General features: G+C 41.6%; 1 pseudogene; it reads right to left on the bottom strand.

Annotated features, from left to right (window-relative positions):
• Window positions 1-16,978: 16,978 nt before the first annotated feature.
• On the bottom strand, window positions 16,979-17,828 carry LOC123860534 (small ribosomal subunit protein uS2-like; annotated as a pseudogene).
• Window positions 17,829-20,280: the final 2,452 nt, after the last annotated feature.

Consider the following 20,280-nt stretch of genomic DNA (forward strand, 5'->3'; position numbering starts at 1 on the left):
AGATGAGTGTGTTCCAGGCAGCAGGAACAACTAAAGGCAGAGGCTGGGGGAGCTTGTGATTGCATCGCATGTTGGGGCAACTGCAAGTGTGTCTGAGAAGGGGCCGTTTCATGAAAAGTCATCTGTCATGCTAAAGAGTTTGAACATGATCTTAAAGGTGACAGGTAATAATCAGGGACTTCATTTTTAAATGGAAGTGATGTATCTCATTTCCATTTTAGAAAGTTTACAGGGAGGATTATTTAGAAAAGAGGGTACACTGAATGGGAAGACTAGTTAAAAACAATGACAGCCAAGTAGGTGAGAAATGGTTAGAGTTGGAATTAAGAGAGGAGCGGATAAGGTGAAAATCCTTAAAGGATACTTAGAAACTAGAAATTATTGGGCTTAATGATATAGGGAAAGTGAAAATTGACACAAATTTCTAATGGGCAACTGGGAAGAAAGCTGGGGGAGGAGGGGAGTTAATGAGTTGGGATAAAACATGTTGAGTTGGAGACACCAGTGGGACACCTGGTGGAGAGGTGATAGGAGATGGGAGATAGGAGTTTGGAGCCCAGGAAAGAGGATGGGAAGAGACCTATGGACTATGGAATCATTAATATCCAGATGGTAGCTGGGGTCACAGGATGAGATGACCCAGGGAGCACACAGCAGCAGATGAGGAGAACAAGGCTAAGGACAGCTCTGGGGAACAATCGTTCCAGGGGTGGGAGAAACATAAAGAAAAATGCAAGGGAAACAAAGTAGTAACTAGAGCTAAGAAAGAAGACAGAGGTGCACAGAAGCATAAAAGGGAAGAAAGCAATGGAGTGAACCTTGATTGAGTTCTGATTCTGTCCCCAACCCTGTACTAGGAGTTTTACATATGTCTCTCACTTAATGCTCCTGGAAAAATCCCATGAGTGAGTATTAGTTTCCTAATTTAACTAAAATGGAAATTGTATCCCAGAGAGGAGAAATAACTTGCCCAGGATTACATAGCTACCAGTGGTGAAATGGGAGTAAAGCCAAACCTATCTGGCTCCAAAGTTTGTAATACTCCTTTCATAGCATAAATTGCTTCAGAAGGTCAAGTCAAATAAGGCTGAAAATGGCTGGATGAATGTATGAAGTTACTGTTCAGGCAAGGAAGAAGCTTCATGGCCGTGGATTGATGAATGAACAGAGGTGAGCACACAGAGACTTTGAAGGTACAGTTGTTTTTTGTTTCTGATTTTTTTTTTTTTTTTAGAAAACCACCCTTACCCATTCAACAAGTATTCCAAAATATTTTTGACTGTTCCTGTTATGCACCACACACTGTTCTAGGCACTGGGGATACCAGGTAGCTGCTCTTGAGGAGCTTGCATTTCGGTGATGAGAGAGAGGCACTTGGCATATTACATCAAACACAACACATATCAGATGCGAGGAAGTGCCAGGAAATGAAGTAAATGCAGGCAGAGGGTGAGAGGCGATGTGGAGAGGAGGAACGGTAGTACTTTAGGCAGGGTGGTCTCTGATGAGACATTTGAACAGCCACTTGGATGAAGCGCTTAAAAGAGTTAGGCTTGCAAACAAACCCAAGTAGAAGAACAGCAAGCACAAATGCTCAGAGAGAGGATTACACCAGTCACGTTCCAGGATCAGCAAAGAAGCCAGCAGAGCTGACATGAATTAAGTAATGAAGGCAATGGCAAAAGGGAGATCTGCAGGGGCCAGAACACCCAGGGCCCCAGAAGCCATGGCAAGAAATCGGGGTTTTAGAGTGAGATGGGAATCCTCTGGAGGCAAGAGGTGCTGTCCTTCATCATTCCTCTCAGGGGAGAGGTTATTGGATCAGGGTTCCCTGGAACATGGTGCTCCTACCCTCACCTCCTTTCTGGTTGAAGCAGCCCAGAGGGGGCCTAGAGTGGTAGCAAAGCTCTAATGAGCAGGAAAGCTGGAAGACCAGGGGCTAAGCCCAGAGCATGACACTGAGTCACCTCCCTAGCCACTGCTTCAGTCATCAAGGCGCCTGGGTAGGGCATTCATCAAAGCTGCCGTGTGTAGAGCAACCCTGGGTACCCCAGATATCTCGGCCCACCCCTGCCAAACAGACGTACTAGACAAAAGGAACCAAAACGGGAATGGAACTCTTAAATAGCCAGCACCTTGAACAACCTGGGAGAGGTGCTATGTCCCCCAATATGGCTTCAAAGAACTAAAAGCTGTTCCCCTAATCAGAAACCAAGGTTCTCTGGGTGTGTGAGTACCAGCTCTGCTCTGCCAGCTCTTAATCATAGCCGTGCAGAAGGCACGCACTCCCCAACACAGGGATTACCAGGCGCATCCTGTAGCAGGCCCTGCAGCTGCCCTCACTCAGCCTTCCTCACATCCCAGTAAGATTCCAGGTAAGGGAAGCCATCAACTGGGGGCAGCCTTGGCCCAGGGGGCACATCAGCTCTAGAAGAGAGTTGTGGAGCTAGTCTTCCAGCAGATGACCATTTACTGTGACTTTACTGGTACTCTTTGTATTCTTTCTTCTAAGCCTGTTGGTCACATGGAAATATCAGTTGAGGCCATTAATATTGGGTGTAGCTTCCCTTCCAACTCTTTAGGGGTAACAGAAGCCGGATTGAAAAGGAGGTCCCTCACTCGATGGGATTTTGGTGGACGAGCTCACAGGGAAGGGCTTTGGCACACACTGAAGAGCAACCAAGCATGAGGGGCAGTAAGGGCCCTGATAACTGGTGTGACCCTCTGTTAGGCTGTTTGGGCTGCTCTAACAAAATGCTACCCCGGGTAGCATATAGACACAGAAGTTTATTTCTCATAATTCTGGAGGCTGGAAGTCCAAGATCAAGGTGCCAGTATGGTCACATTCTTGTGAGAGCTTTCTTCCCTATTCATAGCCAGTGCCTTCCTGCCATATCCTCACATGGGAAGGGGCAAGGGACCTTTTATAAGGGCACTAATTCCATTCATGAAGGTTCCACCTTCATGACCTGAGTACCTTCCAAAGGCCCCACCTTTCATCTAATACCATCATCTTTAGGGATTTCGATTTCCATATATGAACTTTGAGGGGACACATTGATTTCCACAGCACCCCAGTTATTGGCATACATTGACATGTCCCTCTTTGCTTTCTTAATTATGTCTTCAACTGAACATCTGAATGGGTTTTCTTTTCCATCCAAATCCAAGGGCTTCACCCAAATCAGAGGGAACTATTATAGAGACATTGTTTCTCTACTCAGTTTTCTGCCACCTTGGGTACACTTTCACCTTATCTAGTGTGCAATTCTATAGAATGTCCCCAAAGCACAGGACCACATTGTGGATGATGAATGTATGGATGAATAGAGAGATGGACACTTTACATTGAAAACATCAAAATATTAGCAGGTGTGGTTTTCTTCAACCTCTTATGACCTAGAAATGTTTGGTGTTTGGTAGGGGAAATTTTAAAAGACAGTGCAGTTATTTCAAAAATCGTGTCTGCCAATCATTCCAGGAACAAAAATATCCTGAAACACTCTTGGCCTTAAAACATGAGGGAATGGAGTCTGACCCAAACATCAGAAAAGTCAGGGAGCAGATAAATACTTTCACAGGGGATATAAACAGTATTCATTATCATATCTTTGTAAAAATCACTGTAGAGTCATTTACCATACAAACACACACATGCTCACTTTTTTGTGTATCTTTGTCTAACTACAAAGGTAACACAGTGTGTGCAGAATTAAAATATACAAACAAAATACAAAAGCCTCCAGGTTTCCAAAGGTAATCATGGTTTTCTTTTTAGTTATGTCCATTTATATCTGATATGAGGCTTTAGTAAAGGAACTTTAAAAAAAAAAAAAAGAAACTCATTCTTATATGTCCATTTCCATTCATTAAACAAGAGTGCCAGCTCCACGAGGGCAGGATCTTTATATGTCTTGTTCACTGCAGTATCCCTAGCTCCAAGAGAAGCACCTGGTACATAGCAGGTGCTCTGTGAATAATTGTTATGTAACACCCACAATGAACACCAACGATATGCCACACTCTGTCCTGGGTAGATTCAGCAGTGGAAATGTTGGGTGAAGTCTGGCTTTCATGGACTTAGAGGATTGGCATGATTACCCCATCTAACCCTGTTTGTGAGAAACCCAGAGACCCACACCCTGGACCTTATTCTTCTCTTCCCACCTCTGCCTGCCCCTCCCTTCCCCACCCCCAACCCCCAAGGAAGATTACCCAGATCTACTCCAACCACACTGCCACCTGGTTTAGGTTCCCATTCCTTGTACTTATTTGTACTTTTCTCCAGCAAAGCCCTTGTCACACTAAAATGTCACTGTTATGAACTGAATGTTTGTGTCCCCCAAAATTCATATACTGAAGCCCTAACTCCCAGTGTGATGATATTTGGAGGTGGGGCCTTTGGGAAATGATTAGGTCCAGATGAGGTTATGAGGATGAGCCCCTCATGATGGGATTAGCGTCCTTATAGAAGAGGAAGAGACACTAGAGATCACTCGCTCCCTCTCCCTCCCTCTCTTTCTCTGCCACACGAAGTCACAGCCAGGAAGAGAGGCCTCACCAGGAACAGAATCTGCCAGCACCTTGATCTGGCTCCAGAACTGTGAGAAATAAATGTCTGTTGTTTAAGCCACCCAGTCTGTGGTATTTTGATATGGCACCCCAAACTAACTCAGACATCATTTGTTTTCTTATCTCCTTCTCTACTTCACTAGACTATGAACTTCCAAAGATAGGAAACAACTTTTTTCTTTTTCTGACATCTTTACATTTCCAGAATAATTCATGAGTCATAGGAAATGTTGAATCAATGAGTTGAATGAATCGATATGTTGTCACACACAGGAATGGGATCGTTCAACAGAGAAAGATTTAATTTGAATGCGTGGCTCTCCTGGTAGGAATTTCAGGCATGGGGCAAGTGAGAATCTCTGGTCCCTTCTTATATCCTGGAAAGGCAGCTGCTTCTTTGGCTATCCCTGGGTGAGCCCTAAAAATACTGGTTCTCCTTTCTATTCCTCTCCTCACTCCCTTTTAATTAGGTCTTAAATTGAGCACCTGATTTATGCTTCCCACAAATCCCTGGGCTTGAGAAGCTTTCTCTACATAGAGATTCTGTTCCATCATTCACTTTTCTACTCTGGGCTTTATTCCTGCTACACCTGATGTGCAGTTTGGATGAAAATCACTAAATGCACTGATCTCTGAGGCTACGATAAACTGCAATAAAATGATCTGGAGCATCATATGATTTCCTTGTATAAACATTTCAAATCATCTAAGCTGCAAGTAGAAACTCAAAATTCCCTTATGTAGGAAATGCTGTTTTCTCCATTCACTTAAACTAGACAGAATCTCCTTTAAATTGGTTACAAATTTTGTTTTCTTTCATCTTCCACATTTTTTTTCCAAGAGAAACACTCACTCACTTTTCTAGCTACCTTGTAGACTTGCGCTGGAAAGTGAGATGAATCGGCAAGTTTCCACAGCAGCTATAGGGAACCTGAGCTGGGCAATCGGACACTTGGGTATAGAGGACGTGTAACACCCATTTTCCCCAGATGGAGCTCACTTATTTTCCGTAGCATTTTAAAACTGGACCTGGCACCACAATTCATCCTATTTATAGTTTAACATGTAACATAATATTTACTCCAGGCTCCAATAGGAATGCTTCTTATAAATGTCAGTGGATTATTTACTATGGTAAACTAATTAGTTACATAAATGCTTCCCTTTTCAGGGTGGGTGAAGAGGAGACTGCTAATGCTTCTTGGATTAACCTCGTATTATTATCATTTGAAGTTCTTTTACATTTAAGATGGTTATTACAAGACTGCAAAACTCTGCATGGGTAGTACATCTGTTGCTTAAGTGACGTGAAGCGTTTTCATTTTAACTCACATGGTGAAATCGAACAACGGAATGCAAATGCCAAAGAGCCTGAGTTAAGAGAGAAATCATTGCAATCTGAACATGGGGGAGGGGGGAAAGTCAACATTCTATTTAGTGTTCTTGATTGGCACTTTTAATTCACACTACTTTGACGACAATTATATCAAATATGCAAAATGGTTATAAGTGAAAGAAGCACCGAAAGTCCATGAACCCTAAGGAATTATTACAGTGGTTGAAGGCAGTTTTGTTATTGGACTTCTCAGGGATTCAGATCACTGGTCAGAAAAAAAGGCAAACGAGATCTATGTTTGGAGAATTGTCATGTATAGGCATGTTTCTCTTGGGGAGAGAGAGGACATGTTTTTCCCCAGCCCCGATCACAAGGAGATTATCAACATCAAAAAAAATTTCAATGGAGCTTTAAGTATAGTGAGAGGGAAAAAAAATGTTCAAAAAAAGGAAAACAGCAGTGTGTGAGTTTTTAATACTTTTTGCCCCAGGCTTAATTTTTCCATAACAAGATTTTAAGTAGGGGGTGAATTTCTGACCAAGGAAGTGGCACAAAATTAAATCCTGTATGTGAGTAACATCACAGATCAAAAATAGTCATAATCAACTTCTGTATTTAAAAATAATGCTGAGGACTTTTGAGTGTTATCTGTACCAGGCACGGCTTTAAGTGTAGTCACATCAACTCCTCAAGGTAAGCATTTTAAAAATGAGGGAATTCAGGCACAGAAAAGTTCAATGACTCACCAAACATGGAGTAGTGAAGCTGGAATATGTTAAGGAAAATGTTGTCAAACTCACTTTTGGGAACCCTTGGGGACCTAAGACTTTTGCGAGAGTCCTTGAGGGGGTCCTTGAGATCAAAACTGTTTCGTAATAATGCTAACCTGTTTTTGCTCTTTTTACGCATACTCTATCACAGATATAAAATGAAGTTTTCCAGATGTTACATGATCTATGACACCAGAACACTTTGAATGCAGAAGCAGACAGAAGAATTCAGCTGGTTTCTATCATGCCAGGCATCCGAGATAAGCCAAAAGTGCAACAAATTTTGCAAAAAGGCACTCAATTTTGTTTTTGTTTTGAAAAACATTTCCATAAACAGTATGTTTATATTACTATATAATGGGTTCTTATTTTTAAATGATTTAATAAATATTTCTTAGATTTAATTCTTAACGTAACAAATATCTACACATGTAACCCATATAAGCAAAAACTCTTTAGGATGCTCAGGGCGCTTGGGTGGCTATTCGGTTAAGCATCTGCCTTTGGCTCAGGTCACGATCTCAGGGTCCTGGGATAGAGCCCCGTGTCATGTCAGGCTCCCTGCCCCATGGGGAACCTGCTTATCCCTCTCCCTCTGCCCCTCCTCCCCACTCCTGCGCTCGCTCGCTCTCTCTCAGATAAATAAATAAAATCTTAAAAAAAAAAAAAACTCTTTGGAATCCTCACTAATATTTTAAGAGTATAAAATGGTTCTAAGATGAAAAAGCTTGAGAATGACCATAGCATGGTCTTTCATGGCCTGTAAAAGGAACATTAACATATCACATGCATTGATGACAAAAGAGACCATGATAACGTAGCAGGATCTATATGCTGTCAAAAATCTTGATGGAAACAAACAAACAAACAAAAATCAGTCCAAGATCCAAAAATTTTCAACCCCTGAATATTTGACACCTGACGTTAAGAACTGAGATGGAAATTTTTAATCTAAATGGTGTTTTGGCTTTTAAGAAGACCCCGCCTAGTGAAATTAAGTCAAGCAGAGAAAGTCAATTATCATATGGTTTCACTTATTTGTGGAATATAAGGAATAGCATGGAGGACATTAGGAGAAGGAAGGGAAAAATGAAGGGGGGGAAATCGGAGGGGGAGATGAACCATGAGAGACTATGGACTCTGAGAAACAAACTGAGGGTTCTAGAGGGGAGGGGGGTGGGGGGATGGGTTAGCCTGGTGATGGGTATTGAGGAGGGCACGTTCTGCATGGAGCACTGGGTGTTACACGCAAACAATGAATCATGGAACACTACATCAAAAACTAATGATGTAATGTATGGTAATTAACATAATAAAATAAAATAAAAAGAAGAAAAAAAGACCCCGCCTAGTGTTCTTTTTGCCTGGAATGTCCCCAAATAGCCAGAGGCCCCACTTGTTCACTTCGTTCAGATCTCTACGCAGATGACCTAGTCATCCTATTTAATCAGCGATCTTCCCCCATTCTCTCCATTACTCCCTACCCCTTGACTTGCCTTATTTTTCTTTATTAACAGTTATCACATCTAACTTTTTTTTCTGTACCCTCCACCACATGAATTGCAAGCTGTTTTAAGGCAGGAATGTTTATCTTTTTGTTCACTGTGCAACCCCAGTACTCAGAACAGTGCCAGAAATATAGCAGGTACTTGATGAATAAGTATTTGAATAAACGAATGAATGCTTTATGTTAAATGAACTAATATAATGGAAGAGCAAGAACAAAAATAAAATAGGTGTTTTAAGCATAAATTATCCAAACAGAACACCAATACTGAGCAAATACTTAAGTACATTACTGTAGAGATAGCACAATATATTTGCTACTTTTTTTTTTTCCACTTCTGGGCACACGATTCCAGCTTCCCTTGCAGTTGGGGTCGTGGGACGGGGCCAGCTGTGGCCAGTGCTTCTCAAACTTGAATGTTTATACAAGATTGCAATCTTATAAACCTGTAGATATTAATTCAGGGGGCCTGGGGCCTATGACTATGTATTTCTAATAAGCCCTCAAGTGAAAATGATGCTTCTAGTCTGTGGACCACACTTTGAAGCTACTTCCACACCTAGCCCTTAAAAAATATGCCACATAGAAGCAATAACACCCAGCAGCAAGGAGCACCTAACCTCCTAATCGTGGTTTCTCCTGTAAAAGGAACCACGACTCCTAGGCAAAATGGCTGATTCTAGGACTGGGGCCGAAAATATAAGGTTGGAGGATCTTGTTCTGCCAAAAAGTAAGGAAGTGCTTACTTAAGCCAGAGGGACCTAGGAACCAATTGAAACAGTCCCAGTGGCCAAGGCTGGAACAATTTGAGTCGCAAAATAAATTAGAAAGTTTTGGATTATAATCCCAAGTATAAAATAAATATACAAGAGTTTAAACTCAAATAAATAATTGAATAAATGGAAGAGAAGAGACAAGCCCCCTGTGCAGAAGAATTCAAAATAATTTATATAGATAGTCTGCCCTCAAGGAGGAGGAACATAACTCTCCACTCCTTAGGTGTAGGCTATGCAGAGTGACTTTTTTCCAAAGACTGTAATATTGAAGAAGGGGAAAAGGACTAATTTTACAGTGGAGACACATGGCATACACTACCTCAGCTAAGTGATCAAGGTCAACATCAACAGTGATAAGTCATGTTGATAGTATGTCGATACGATATAATGACAATGGCATCTTACCTCTGTGGTCTTTCTTCCCAAAATACATAAACCCAGTCTAACCATAGGAAAAATTCCAACAGAGGGGCATTCTACAAAATACCTGACTAATACTTCTCAAAACTATCAGTTCATCAAAAACAAGAAAAGTCTGAGAAATTGTTACAGCCAAAAGAAGCCTAAAGAGACATGACAACTAAATGTACTGTGGTACCCTAGATGGGATCCAGCAGAGTGGATCCACAGAAATACAACCCACTAAACAAAATGAGTCCCCAACTTCCCCTTAGGCAGGTTCTAAAAATGCTCACAGCCCCTCCAAAGCCATCTGACATAAGGGAAAGTGAGATCAAGGTGTCAGTGAAAAAGACAGCAGTCATAATGAATTACAGTTAAAATATTTCACTTTCGCAAATTTTACAAAAAACACATAAGTACACTCCTAGGGCCTTCCCAGAGCCTCAGAAGAAGCCTACGCAGAAGAGCATCCCAGAGATTTAAGCTTGAATAGATTCATGGCAAATCCACCTTTGGGCATAGGTTGCCTTTAAAATCAAACATTGGATAGTTTACAATATGGACTCTGGAGGTAAGCGGCCCACAAATAGAATCCTAGCTCCACAGTTTAGTAGCCACAAGATGTTGGGCAAGGTTCTTAACCTCTGTGGTTTGCTTTGCTCACCTGTAAAATGGAGATCACAGGAGGACCTACCTCATAGTGTTATGAGGGTTCAGTGATTGGCACGTTGTGTAAATATTCAATAAATATCAGTTGTCTCTTTTTCTTAATAGTAGGGATGCAAGGGGCAGCAATTTGTCTTTTAATTTTAAATGGAATATCCTGCCATGCCCCATCTGCTGTTTACTGTGGTAAGCTCTGCTGTTTGCTCTTGGATAGGGCCTCTCCAAGTTCCTCATCTTGCCAATGAAATCAAAGGTCCCATTTCAATCAACAACTCTTCAAGCAATTTTGGCCTTCAGGTAACAGTCACTAATGAACTTTTCAAAGATCCAGGACTCCCCTCATTGATGTATTTCTCAAAGAACTGCAAAGGGAGGGTCCTCTGTGTCTTCCTGAGGGGGTATAATTAGCTGGTGGTTGGAAGATTGCACATGATAAAGTCACTCCAGGATTCCTAGCTCTTTGACTTCCTTCCTCTACCTGCTTACACACATCAGTTTCACTTGATGGGAGCTGCTAACTGAAGCCACTTTTTTTTTTCTTTTCTGTCAACTAATCAAGCTAAAAATTGGAATGATTTTCAGATGCTAAACCTACTACACCGATCCCAGAATCTCTGGTAAGCCCAGCCTTATCAATAAACTCAGTCTGATTTAAAATTAGATTTCTTCCTCCTTGGTTGGGAAGCATCCCATCAGAATTTATTTCCATATACATTCTCCAGTATTCTGGTGACAGAAATTAATAGTCCTATAATTCTTTGTTATGGAGGCCTCCTCTTCCCAACTTAACTGTTTTATCAGGCTCCTGGGACATGCTGAGGTCCAACACTGGTTACAGGTTTAGAAATATGGACAGGTGGGGTTGAGGGGGTAGATGGTGGTGAGTGGGTAAGGTCTGAGAAGAACTGGTTTCATACTGGGAGGGAGTTGCCAAGTCTTCAGGTGAGGTTATGTCTCCTGCCCACACGACATGGGAAACTGGGCTGCTTTGACTGACAAGGCTCACTGGAGTCCGGGGGTCCAGCCACCTCTCTGAGTCCTTCACATTCACCCACACTTCCTCATTCTAATTCTTCCTAAAACAGTGTTTTCAATTTGGTTGGTTGTAAGCAGATTTTTAAGATAGAATAAAAATAGCAGAGCACTTCGCTTATAATAAAGGTAAACATTATTTCATGACACCTTTGCTTCAGTTGTATCAAGCTGTGTGTGTGTGCATGCATGCTGGATCATGATGTAAGATAAGTGTCTTGTAATGGCTGTGGTCAAAAACATTTAAAGCTACTTATGTAAGAGGCTTGACAAAGCTGTAGCTCTGACTAATGTAATTCAGCAACTTACATAAACTTTGAGTTTGGTTTTGGGCTACGTCAACCATGCAGCTTCAGGTGGTAAGAAGATTTTTTTTTTTTTAGTAGGGTCATAGAAAGTCAAGGAGTGCAATCTCTACCTTCACCTGAGGATTTATGTATTTGGGCTTATCTAGAAGATACATAGATTTATGTATTTATGTATTTGGGTTTTCTAGAAGAATCCATTCCACCCACTACACTTGAGTCCTCATACCTTCATATTCTGTGTCCACAGTTATGTGGTCTCCCAAATCTTGCCTTCAGTGAGTGCTTCGTTATAGGTAACAATGAACAATAATTTAATTAGTATTTGCCACTTCATATTGTTGGGGAGGAAAAAAAAAATTTCCTCTTTCAAGATTCTTCTAGCTAGACTAAGAATTAAATTGACATGAGACAGGTTAACAGGAGAAAAATTTAACTTCGAACGTATAAGGAATCCACACAGACATAAAATTCCAAAGGCAGACAAAATGAGGTATATGTCATCCTGAACTAAGTACAAAGGGGTAGGGGCCTGGGACTTCAAACGGAAGGAATGCAATTTTGGTAAACAAATGTTTGCTGGACCATTCAGAAACAATGGGATATAAAGAGGACTTTGATCAAACAGGCCTTACATGATTCCTCCCTGTCTACCATACCTACCTAGTTCATATCATAATGTAGTTATCTGTGGCAATAGCTCTCTTCCTAGAGCAGATCCTCTTCTAAATTCTTTCATGTAGTTGGGGGTGGGGAGAAAGGTCAAAGTTCCTTCCTGATTCTTTTGGGCTCTGATTGTTTTCAGCCCCACATGCCAAAGTGGCCCATCTTGGGGCCATCTGCCCTCAGACTCCTATAATATTAAGAGTTGCCAGAGGGGCGCCTGGGTGGCTCAGTCGTTAAGCGTCTGCCTTCGGCTCAGGTCATGATCCCAGGGTCCTGGGATCGAGCCCCGCATCGGGCTCCCTGCTCCGCGGGAAGCCTGCTTCTCCCTCTCTGACTCCCCCTGCTTGTGTTGTCTCTCTCTGTCAAATAAATAAATAAAATCTTTAAAAAAAAAAAAAAAAAAAAAAAAAAAAAAAGAGTTGCCAGAATCCCATGATTAACTAATACTAATGGAATTTTTACTGTCCTCCTCCCAATTTTAATTTTTCTTCTCTTTCTCTCTCTTTCTGAGGATCTGTTGTCTGCATCACACTCCTCATTATTAATGTCTGTATCAAAGTTATTCTAAGCATTAAAAAAAAGACTGAATAACTTAAGGAGAAAATAAATATATATTGGAAGATATTGAGTAACTATGATGAGACAAAAAGTCTTTAAAGGCCTGAGATACAAGAGAAGCAATTTAGATTCCTTTCTAAGTCAGCATGACTGCACATAAACTTTGTTTAAACAAAAAGCCTGATTTAAGGCCCACCAAGCATACATTATGCACCTGCTTTGTAAATGAGTAGCCTAAAGGAAAACCATCTTGTCCTTAAGATAACATCAATGCTCCTACTTCCTGCATTCTTTGACATTAAAACTTGTGATTCCTGCCTATATGCTAATTTATAATCTTTTGAGCTTTTACAAGATGTAAAAAAGTATATAACCCTTTAAAAGAGCACTTTCTTCCCTATGAAGAATGTCTTTCCTGGCAACTGTCCCAACGTAGGCTCAAATAAAACTCTCTTACTTTTAGAGATTCTAAAAGGTTTTTTTATTTTGTGTGAACACCTGGAGGTCTAGAGAACCCTAGTAGATAGGCTAGAACCAAATGCACATTCTGCACTCCGTGCTGAGGCCACCACCTTAAAAACATTTATCAGTAGTTCCTGTATCTTTAACTCTTTCCACTACTATTCAAAATCCTAGGCAGGAGCATTAGATTGCCTGAGCATGGCCACATGCCTGCATCTTTCCTGCTGGGGACATGAGAGAATTTCTATAGTTTATATGAGGGGAAGGAAGGCCTTGCCTGGCATGAAGATGCAATCTATTGCAGATCCTCAAGAACAGAAAGAGGTCTGGATGTTGGGTAATCAAAAAATAGTCAAATGTCTGCCGAAAGTTTTTGTCCCATTCTACTGAAACTCTATGAGTACTGTCCCTCTTTCTCACTAAACTGTGAGCTACTTCAGCAATTATTTTGCTTTTCTTTGCATGCCTCAAACCAAGTACCACAGCCTTGGATTAAAGTAAGTAATCAAGAAAAGTGTTGGGTTGTTATTGCTGTTTTGTTTATTTTGTTTAGATAAGAGAACTTCTTGAGCTCTTGAGAACCACAAATCAGAGAATTAAGCTGAGGGACTTTATAAAGAAAAGATCAAGAATAGTTCAATCTTCCTGGACTCAGCAGCAGGGTCACCCAGAATCCATAAGAGACAAAAAGCCAGGCAGATAAGACTAGCATCCACCCCAGGCTGGCCTATACAAAGGAAAAGGATCCAGGAAGAAAAATCCAGAAATTGTGCCAACTAAGCAAATCTCTGGTTAAGTCAGGATTGAATCCTAGAATCTATAAATTTAGGGGCGCCTGGATGGCTCAGTCGGTTAAGCATCTGACTCTTGATTTGGGCTCAGGTCATGATCTCAGGGTTGTGAGATTGAGCCCCATGTCAGTCTCCATACTCTGCGTGGAATCTACTGGAGATTCTGTCCCTCTCCCTCTACCCCTTCCCCTACTCACACATACTCTCTCTTGCTCTTCCTCTCTCTCAAATAAATAAAATCTTTAGAATCTATAAATTATTATTTGTTTTAATCTTATCCTCCTTTTATTTTTTAAATAAAAGTTCCTTCTGTGGGGCACCTGGGTGGCTCAGTTGGTTAAGCGACTGCCTTTGACTCAGGTCATGATCCCAGGGTCCTGGGATCGAGTCCCACATCAGGCTCACTGCTCAACAGGGAGCCTGCTTCTCCCTCTTCTGCTCCCCCTCCTTGTTCTCGCTTTCTCTCTTTCTGTCAAATAAATAAAATCTTAAAAAAAAAAAAAGTTCCCTCTGAATTATTGAATTTTCTCAAACACAGAGAAAAGATCTCAGCTAGTATAACTACCAGGAGAGAAAAGGCAAAGCTGAGTTGTCCCATGGAGACCCAGCAGAGCTAAGATGACCAAGAGGTCAATGAGGCTTGATGGAGAAGCCCACAACAAGAAACTAGAGGATTCTTTTTAACTTGGGATCATGCACCTAGGGGTGGGAGGAGGAAGAAGGGCCAGGGAGGGAAGCAAAAAAAGTAAAATCAGTAGCAGGTGGAGAGAGTAGTAGTTGGAGACAAACTGGAGGGACAGATGTCAGGACAGCCATCTCCAGGAAAAAGAAGTGTGTACTCAGCTGAAGGCCATGTTCTAAATTGCACTAAGGGAAACAGATAAAAAAATGTTCAGCATAGTGAAATTGTAGGGCTAAGCAATCTAAAACTGAGATGTGTAACTCCTAAAGGACAGATGTCTGCAAATTCCCTTCAAATAGTTAAACATCTGTGATTCCTTTTAATATGTCAGAATTAGGCTCACTAACAATTACAACACTCCCTTTGTCTCAACTCTTCTCAGTTCTCCGTGTTCCTGAGGTAGGTAATATTAGTATCGTTATTTCAGAGAGAGGGATTTGGGATCCTGAGAAGCCGTCCTAGCCAGAGTCATACCACAAACCCTTAGGGCTTCCAAGTTTAGAACTCAGGCTGCGGCTGCTGCTTCCTGGTTTGTTGATTAAGATGCATGAATGATAGCTTTTTATAGATTTTATGACTCCTTCATAAGTACCAGTCATTTTAAATTCAAAAAATCCTTTCTAATTTCGGTAGTCAACTGAATGCCTTGGACATTCTTGCCGGAGAATTAGTACCTCTTGGTGGATGGCCTTCACACCAGACTGTTACATCTATTAATAGTCATGCATATCTTTTTCTGGCCAGAAACAAGTAAATGTTCCAGGTTTAATTTAGTTTGCAATATGCAAGAATGGATACCTGTTCATTTGGACACTAAAATATTTTTAGTATTTTGAAACTTTGAGACTTTTACCCAAAAAGACAATTTTTAATATCTTCAGTGACCTACTATTTCTTATCCTTCAGGATGCCTTATAAACAATTTTACTGAGTCCTAGAAATGAGGCCCTAAAGCTGGATGGCTAGAGATACCAGAGTATGAATTAGAATCAAAGATTTGTAATTTATTGAGTTCTTCAGAGGCTTAAAAACTTCTGGGAATTGGGTCATGTCTTAAAGAAGAGTGGCTTAAATCAATGTTTATAGTGTTTCTTTGTGTGTATGAATTTAATCCTCAGAACCACCAATATTTTGTTGTTGGATTCCCCTTATGATTATGTCATGTGCTCAATGTCATTTTATATTATTGACTTTTCCCTTGCCTATTTCAACCTGACACTTGCCTCCTTTCCCAGTTACATTGCAAACTTCTAAATGGCAGAGACTATAACAAACTTCTCTTTATTCCCCTACAATATCTGCTCTAGTACCTTGCATCAACTAGGTGCTAGAAAGATATATATGATCAATGACTAACCAGCAGAAAATGGAAATGTGGAGCTGACCAAGTAATGGGAGAGATGAACAGAACCACGAGCCCCGCACGCAGAAGCTGCCAGCACATTGGCTATAAATCATCAGTCACACCAAAGAGAGGGTGACCCTAGTTCCCCACTTGAAGAAAATGACTTGGTCCTGGCCATTTGGAGCTTATCTCCCATCCCTTCTAATTTCATTCGAGAGACCTGGTTGGGTATTGTACTATTGTCCTCCTCACCCCCTCCTCCTGCCTCTTCACTTCCATTCCTGGGCTAACAGAGTTGCAAAGTAACTAAAAGGAAGTATACAAACATTGTTAACACATATGCAATAGACATTACTTTCAGAAAGGGCATGTGGAATCCAAAGGGGCACCCACACCAGAGCCCATACTGATCCCCAAGATAGTCAAGACATTGATGCTCTTTTCTGAATTGGAGCTTAGACAAGAAAAACCTGAGGGAGCCCAGTCCTTTCAAGGATGCCCTAAGAGCTAAAGGCCTATCTCATATTCAGCCTGATTTATAAAAGATTTGAATAAGAAATTCGGTTCAAAACTAACCCAAGATTTAATTCTATCACAGAGTTAGAGCAGTGAACCTAGTTTTGGTCTAATATTCCCAGCTGCACCCAGCAGAATTAATTGGTGTAAATCATTTATTCAAGAACCTCTCTGTCTAAAGCATGAATGAACTGGATACAAAGAGGACAGACACACTCAGATGCTATCCAGTGGAGATCAAACACATTCCTTAAAAATTATAAAACAACATAAAATGTGGCTAAGGCCATAATAGAAGAGAGACATGAGGAAAGTTCTGTGAGAATTCAGAAGTAGAGTTTTCTTCTATCTGGTGACAATCAGGAAAAGTTTCAAGCCAGCATATCATAGAAATGGGTGGGTTCGGGCCAGAGCTAAACCTGAGTGAAGGAAGACAGTGGAATAAGAGGCTGAAAAGGAATCTTATGGGTCTTTAAGTTCTTAAAGGAACTATAGGGGACCTTACATTCTTTTTTTTTTTTTTTAACTTTTAGAAACTGTTTATTTTCCATCAGCCTTATTTCCATTTTGCTTGCCTTTGTGGAAGAGCAGCTTAAGACCACTCAGTGGTTGTTCCTACCCCTTCAGTGGCCTGAGCAGTGAGAGCTGCAGAGCAGTCTTCAGTGGCCGGCTGCGCGCTCCAGTCTTCAGCAGGGAACTGCTGAATGGGCACAGAGGGCACCTGCACGCCTTCACACCATTCTGTGGCTTCAGACTGAGTAGCAGTGAACTCAGGAGCTGGAGCAGTCCATTCACCCTGAAATCCTTCCTGGGTCACAGCCTTTCCAGCAGCAGCCTGCCCTTCTTTTTCAATCTCTTCAGGATCTCTGTAGAAGTAGAGATCAGGCATGACCTCCCATGGGTGTTCATGGGAAATGGTGCCACGCATGCACAAAACTTCCCCAGCTAGCATCCACCACATCAGACCACTGAATGAACTCCCTTGTTGTTGCAAGGGATGGCAATGTCCAAATAGCACAGAGGAGAGTCTGTGTTACACGGAGCAATGGTAGGCAGGTTAACATACAATGCCTCTGTGACAGGCTGGTGGGCAGCCCTGGGATCAGAAACCACCAGAAGTCTCAGCTCTCAGAGGCTGCCTGGATCTGGTTAGTGAAGTCTATAGGAACGAAGCAGCCAGCAAGAGAAGTGGCTCCAGTATCCCTGGATGATATGACATTGACAGGAGCCAGGTTTTCAATGGCAACAATGGTACAAGCTGCCAGCAGAAGCTTCTCCCAGGTTCTTTTCAGATTTATGATATAGATGCCATCACATTTCCTTTTGTAGATGCACTGTTCTGTTTGGAAGTCAAGGTTGGTGCCACCTACATGAGATCCTGCTGCAAGGAATTTGAGGACATCCTCCTCCTTCATTTGCAGGACATCATGGGCTCTTGACATTATGAAAGTTTTCCTTTAAGTTATGACAGGAATACAGACCACCACCACATGGAACCCTCCCTGTGTAGTTCGGAAAGGGGGAACCTTACATTCTTTTTTTTTTTTTTTAAGATTTTATTTATTTGGGTGCCTGGGTAGCTTAGTTGGTTGAGCGACTGCCTTCGGCTCGGGTCGTGATCCTGGAGTCCCGGAATCGAGTCCTGCTTTGGGCTCCCTGCTCGGCGGTGAGTCTGCTTCTCCCTCTGACCCTCCCCCCTCTCATGCTCTCTCTCTCATTCTCTCTCTCAAATAAATAAAATCTTTAAAATAAAATAAAATAAAATACAAAGATTTTATTTATTTATTTGACAGAGAGAGAGAGTGCACATGCACAAGCACAAGCAGGGGGAGCAGGAGAGGGAGAGGGAGAAGCAGACTCCCAACTGAGCAGGGAGCCTGATGTGGGGCTCGATCCCAGGACATTGGGATCATGACCCGATCCAAAGGCAGATGTTTAACCGACTGAGCCACCCAGGCGCCCCAGAACCTTACATTCTTGATCAAAGAGTTTGGGTTTCTTTCCATGGATAGAAGGGGCCACTCTAGGTTTATGAGCAGAGGAGTGCCATGAATGGTTCCCAGGCAGAGATAAACCTAGCAGCAAGGAACAGAAAGGACCAGGGTGAGGAAAACATGGAGTAGAGACAGAACAAAAACTAAGATGCTCCTGGTGGTGGGAAGAGGAGAGACTGAGGACTGGAGCCCCACATCTGGCTGTGGTAGAATCTGGGGAAGAGGAACCAGATGACCTGAGATGCTATGAGGAAGTGTTTTTGACTTCATGAGTGAACACAACTGGGAAAACAAAACAGGGGAGAGACAAGCAGATTCTCTGTTGAGACAAGCAGAAAAATTACTTCAACGTAGTGAATAGTACCCATGTGGGCTTTTTCTAAAGTGTTTCTAAGACCTTCATTACCACGGAAGGATATAGAAAACATTTTTTTTTTTTTAAGAAAAAACTTTTTCTTAATCCAAATCTCATCTCCCAAGTCAGCAACTGATTTGCTTTTTTACCATGGCTTTTTGATATTATTGTCAAATTAAAGGAACTTCAAATTTGAAATTTATCTTCACATCTGCTTTTTTTCTACCATCCTGTTAGCCCATACCCATGGACAAGTTTTTTTCAAGACTGCTCAAAACTAGTATTTTCTTATTTCATTTATTCCTGTTTAAATTTTATTTTAAAAATATCTACAATTTTTTCCCAGTAGTTCTAAGAAAATGTAATTATGGAAGAAGTTTTATCACATCTGTCTCTAAGTGTCACCATTCTTCCTCCTAGGTTTCCAAGCTATTTTCAATTTGCATGTTTAGCCCCTCTTCCTGGCATCATATAATTGCTCCCAAATTCCTCAGATACTATGTGACAGTATTTACAAGACTCTTCAATACTTTTCCCCCCATGCAAACCAGTCCTGGTTTTTCAGTTGCATTGGATCACTGTGAGCCAGCATAAACTCCAGGCTATGACTTCGGCAGCAGGTACCTCTATAGAGTTGAAGAGGACATCATTCCAAAGCTATGAATTCTGGATTTGTCACTTCATTTCGGTTGTTCAAGTTTACCGAGCCAAATGCACAAAGCCAGGTAAAAAAGAGAGTGTTGATTCCCTGCCTTAAGAAAGTATGCCTCACTGAAAAGTCGCCAATAAGAGCAATGCTATATATAACCTCAGAAAACATTTTAGATGTTTGAATTTCTACCAATAGCTGTCACCCATTACACCATTGTCCGTTGGGTTATTTATCTATGATAAATCTCTAGAGCTTCTGCTTTCAGAAACTCTTTTTTTCTACCCCATCCTGTCTCCTCTTCCCTTGATAAATTATAAGCAGAGCCGTGTGTGTGTGTGTGTGTGTATGTTACACACACACACACACACACGTAAATACCTATTCTCATGTGTGGTGCTAACTCTGCTGTCAACCACCTTTTCCTACACGTGTGACCCACTTAACAGCACACTACACTTTGGAAACTCCAGTTCCCTGAAAATTTCCTCTGCCCCCCAGTTGTTTCTGGATCTTGGAGTTATCGGGAACAACTCATCACAAACATTTCCCCCTTCCCCTGCTCAGGCAGCATTGGTGTCCTCTGCTTTTGTGATGTGAGTGTCCCACTCAGACATGAGGTGGCCCTTCTGTGGGTGCCTGATGGCCTGGCATCAACGCTGGTGTGATGTACCTGAAGGAATAAAGAATATGCCCCCCTAAAGTATGACAGAAGTTCAAGACATGTCACCCCAAAATATGTGGCTTTGGTAAAGTGATTATTTTGAGCTACAGGCATTTGAAAACCAGCAAATGCAAGAAGGGGCTTTCTCTGAACTCCCCCTTCTTTGCCGTAAAGACTGATCCCCCCAAAGGAACTAAATTGTCATGAATGCCCTCCCCCAGAGTTTTACCAA

The sequence above is a fragment of the Mirounga angustirostris genome, unplaced genomic scaffold (assembly GCF_029215605.1).
Source record: "Mirounga angustirostris isolate CCGP_5_RB_7025 unplaced genomic scaffold, mMirAng1.0.hap1 SCAF_4, whole genome shotgun sequence".
NCBI lineage: Eukaryota > Metazoa > Chordata > Mammalia > Carnivora > Phocidae > Mirounga > Mirounga angustirostris.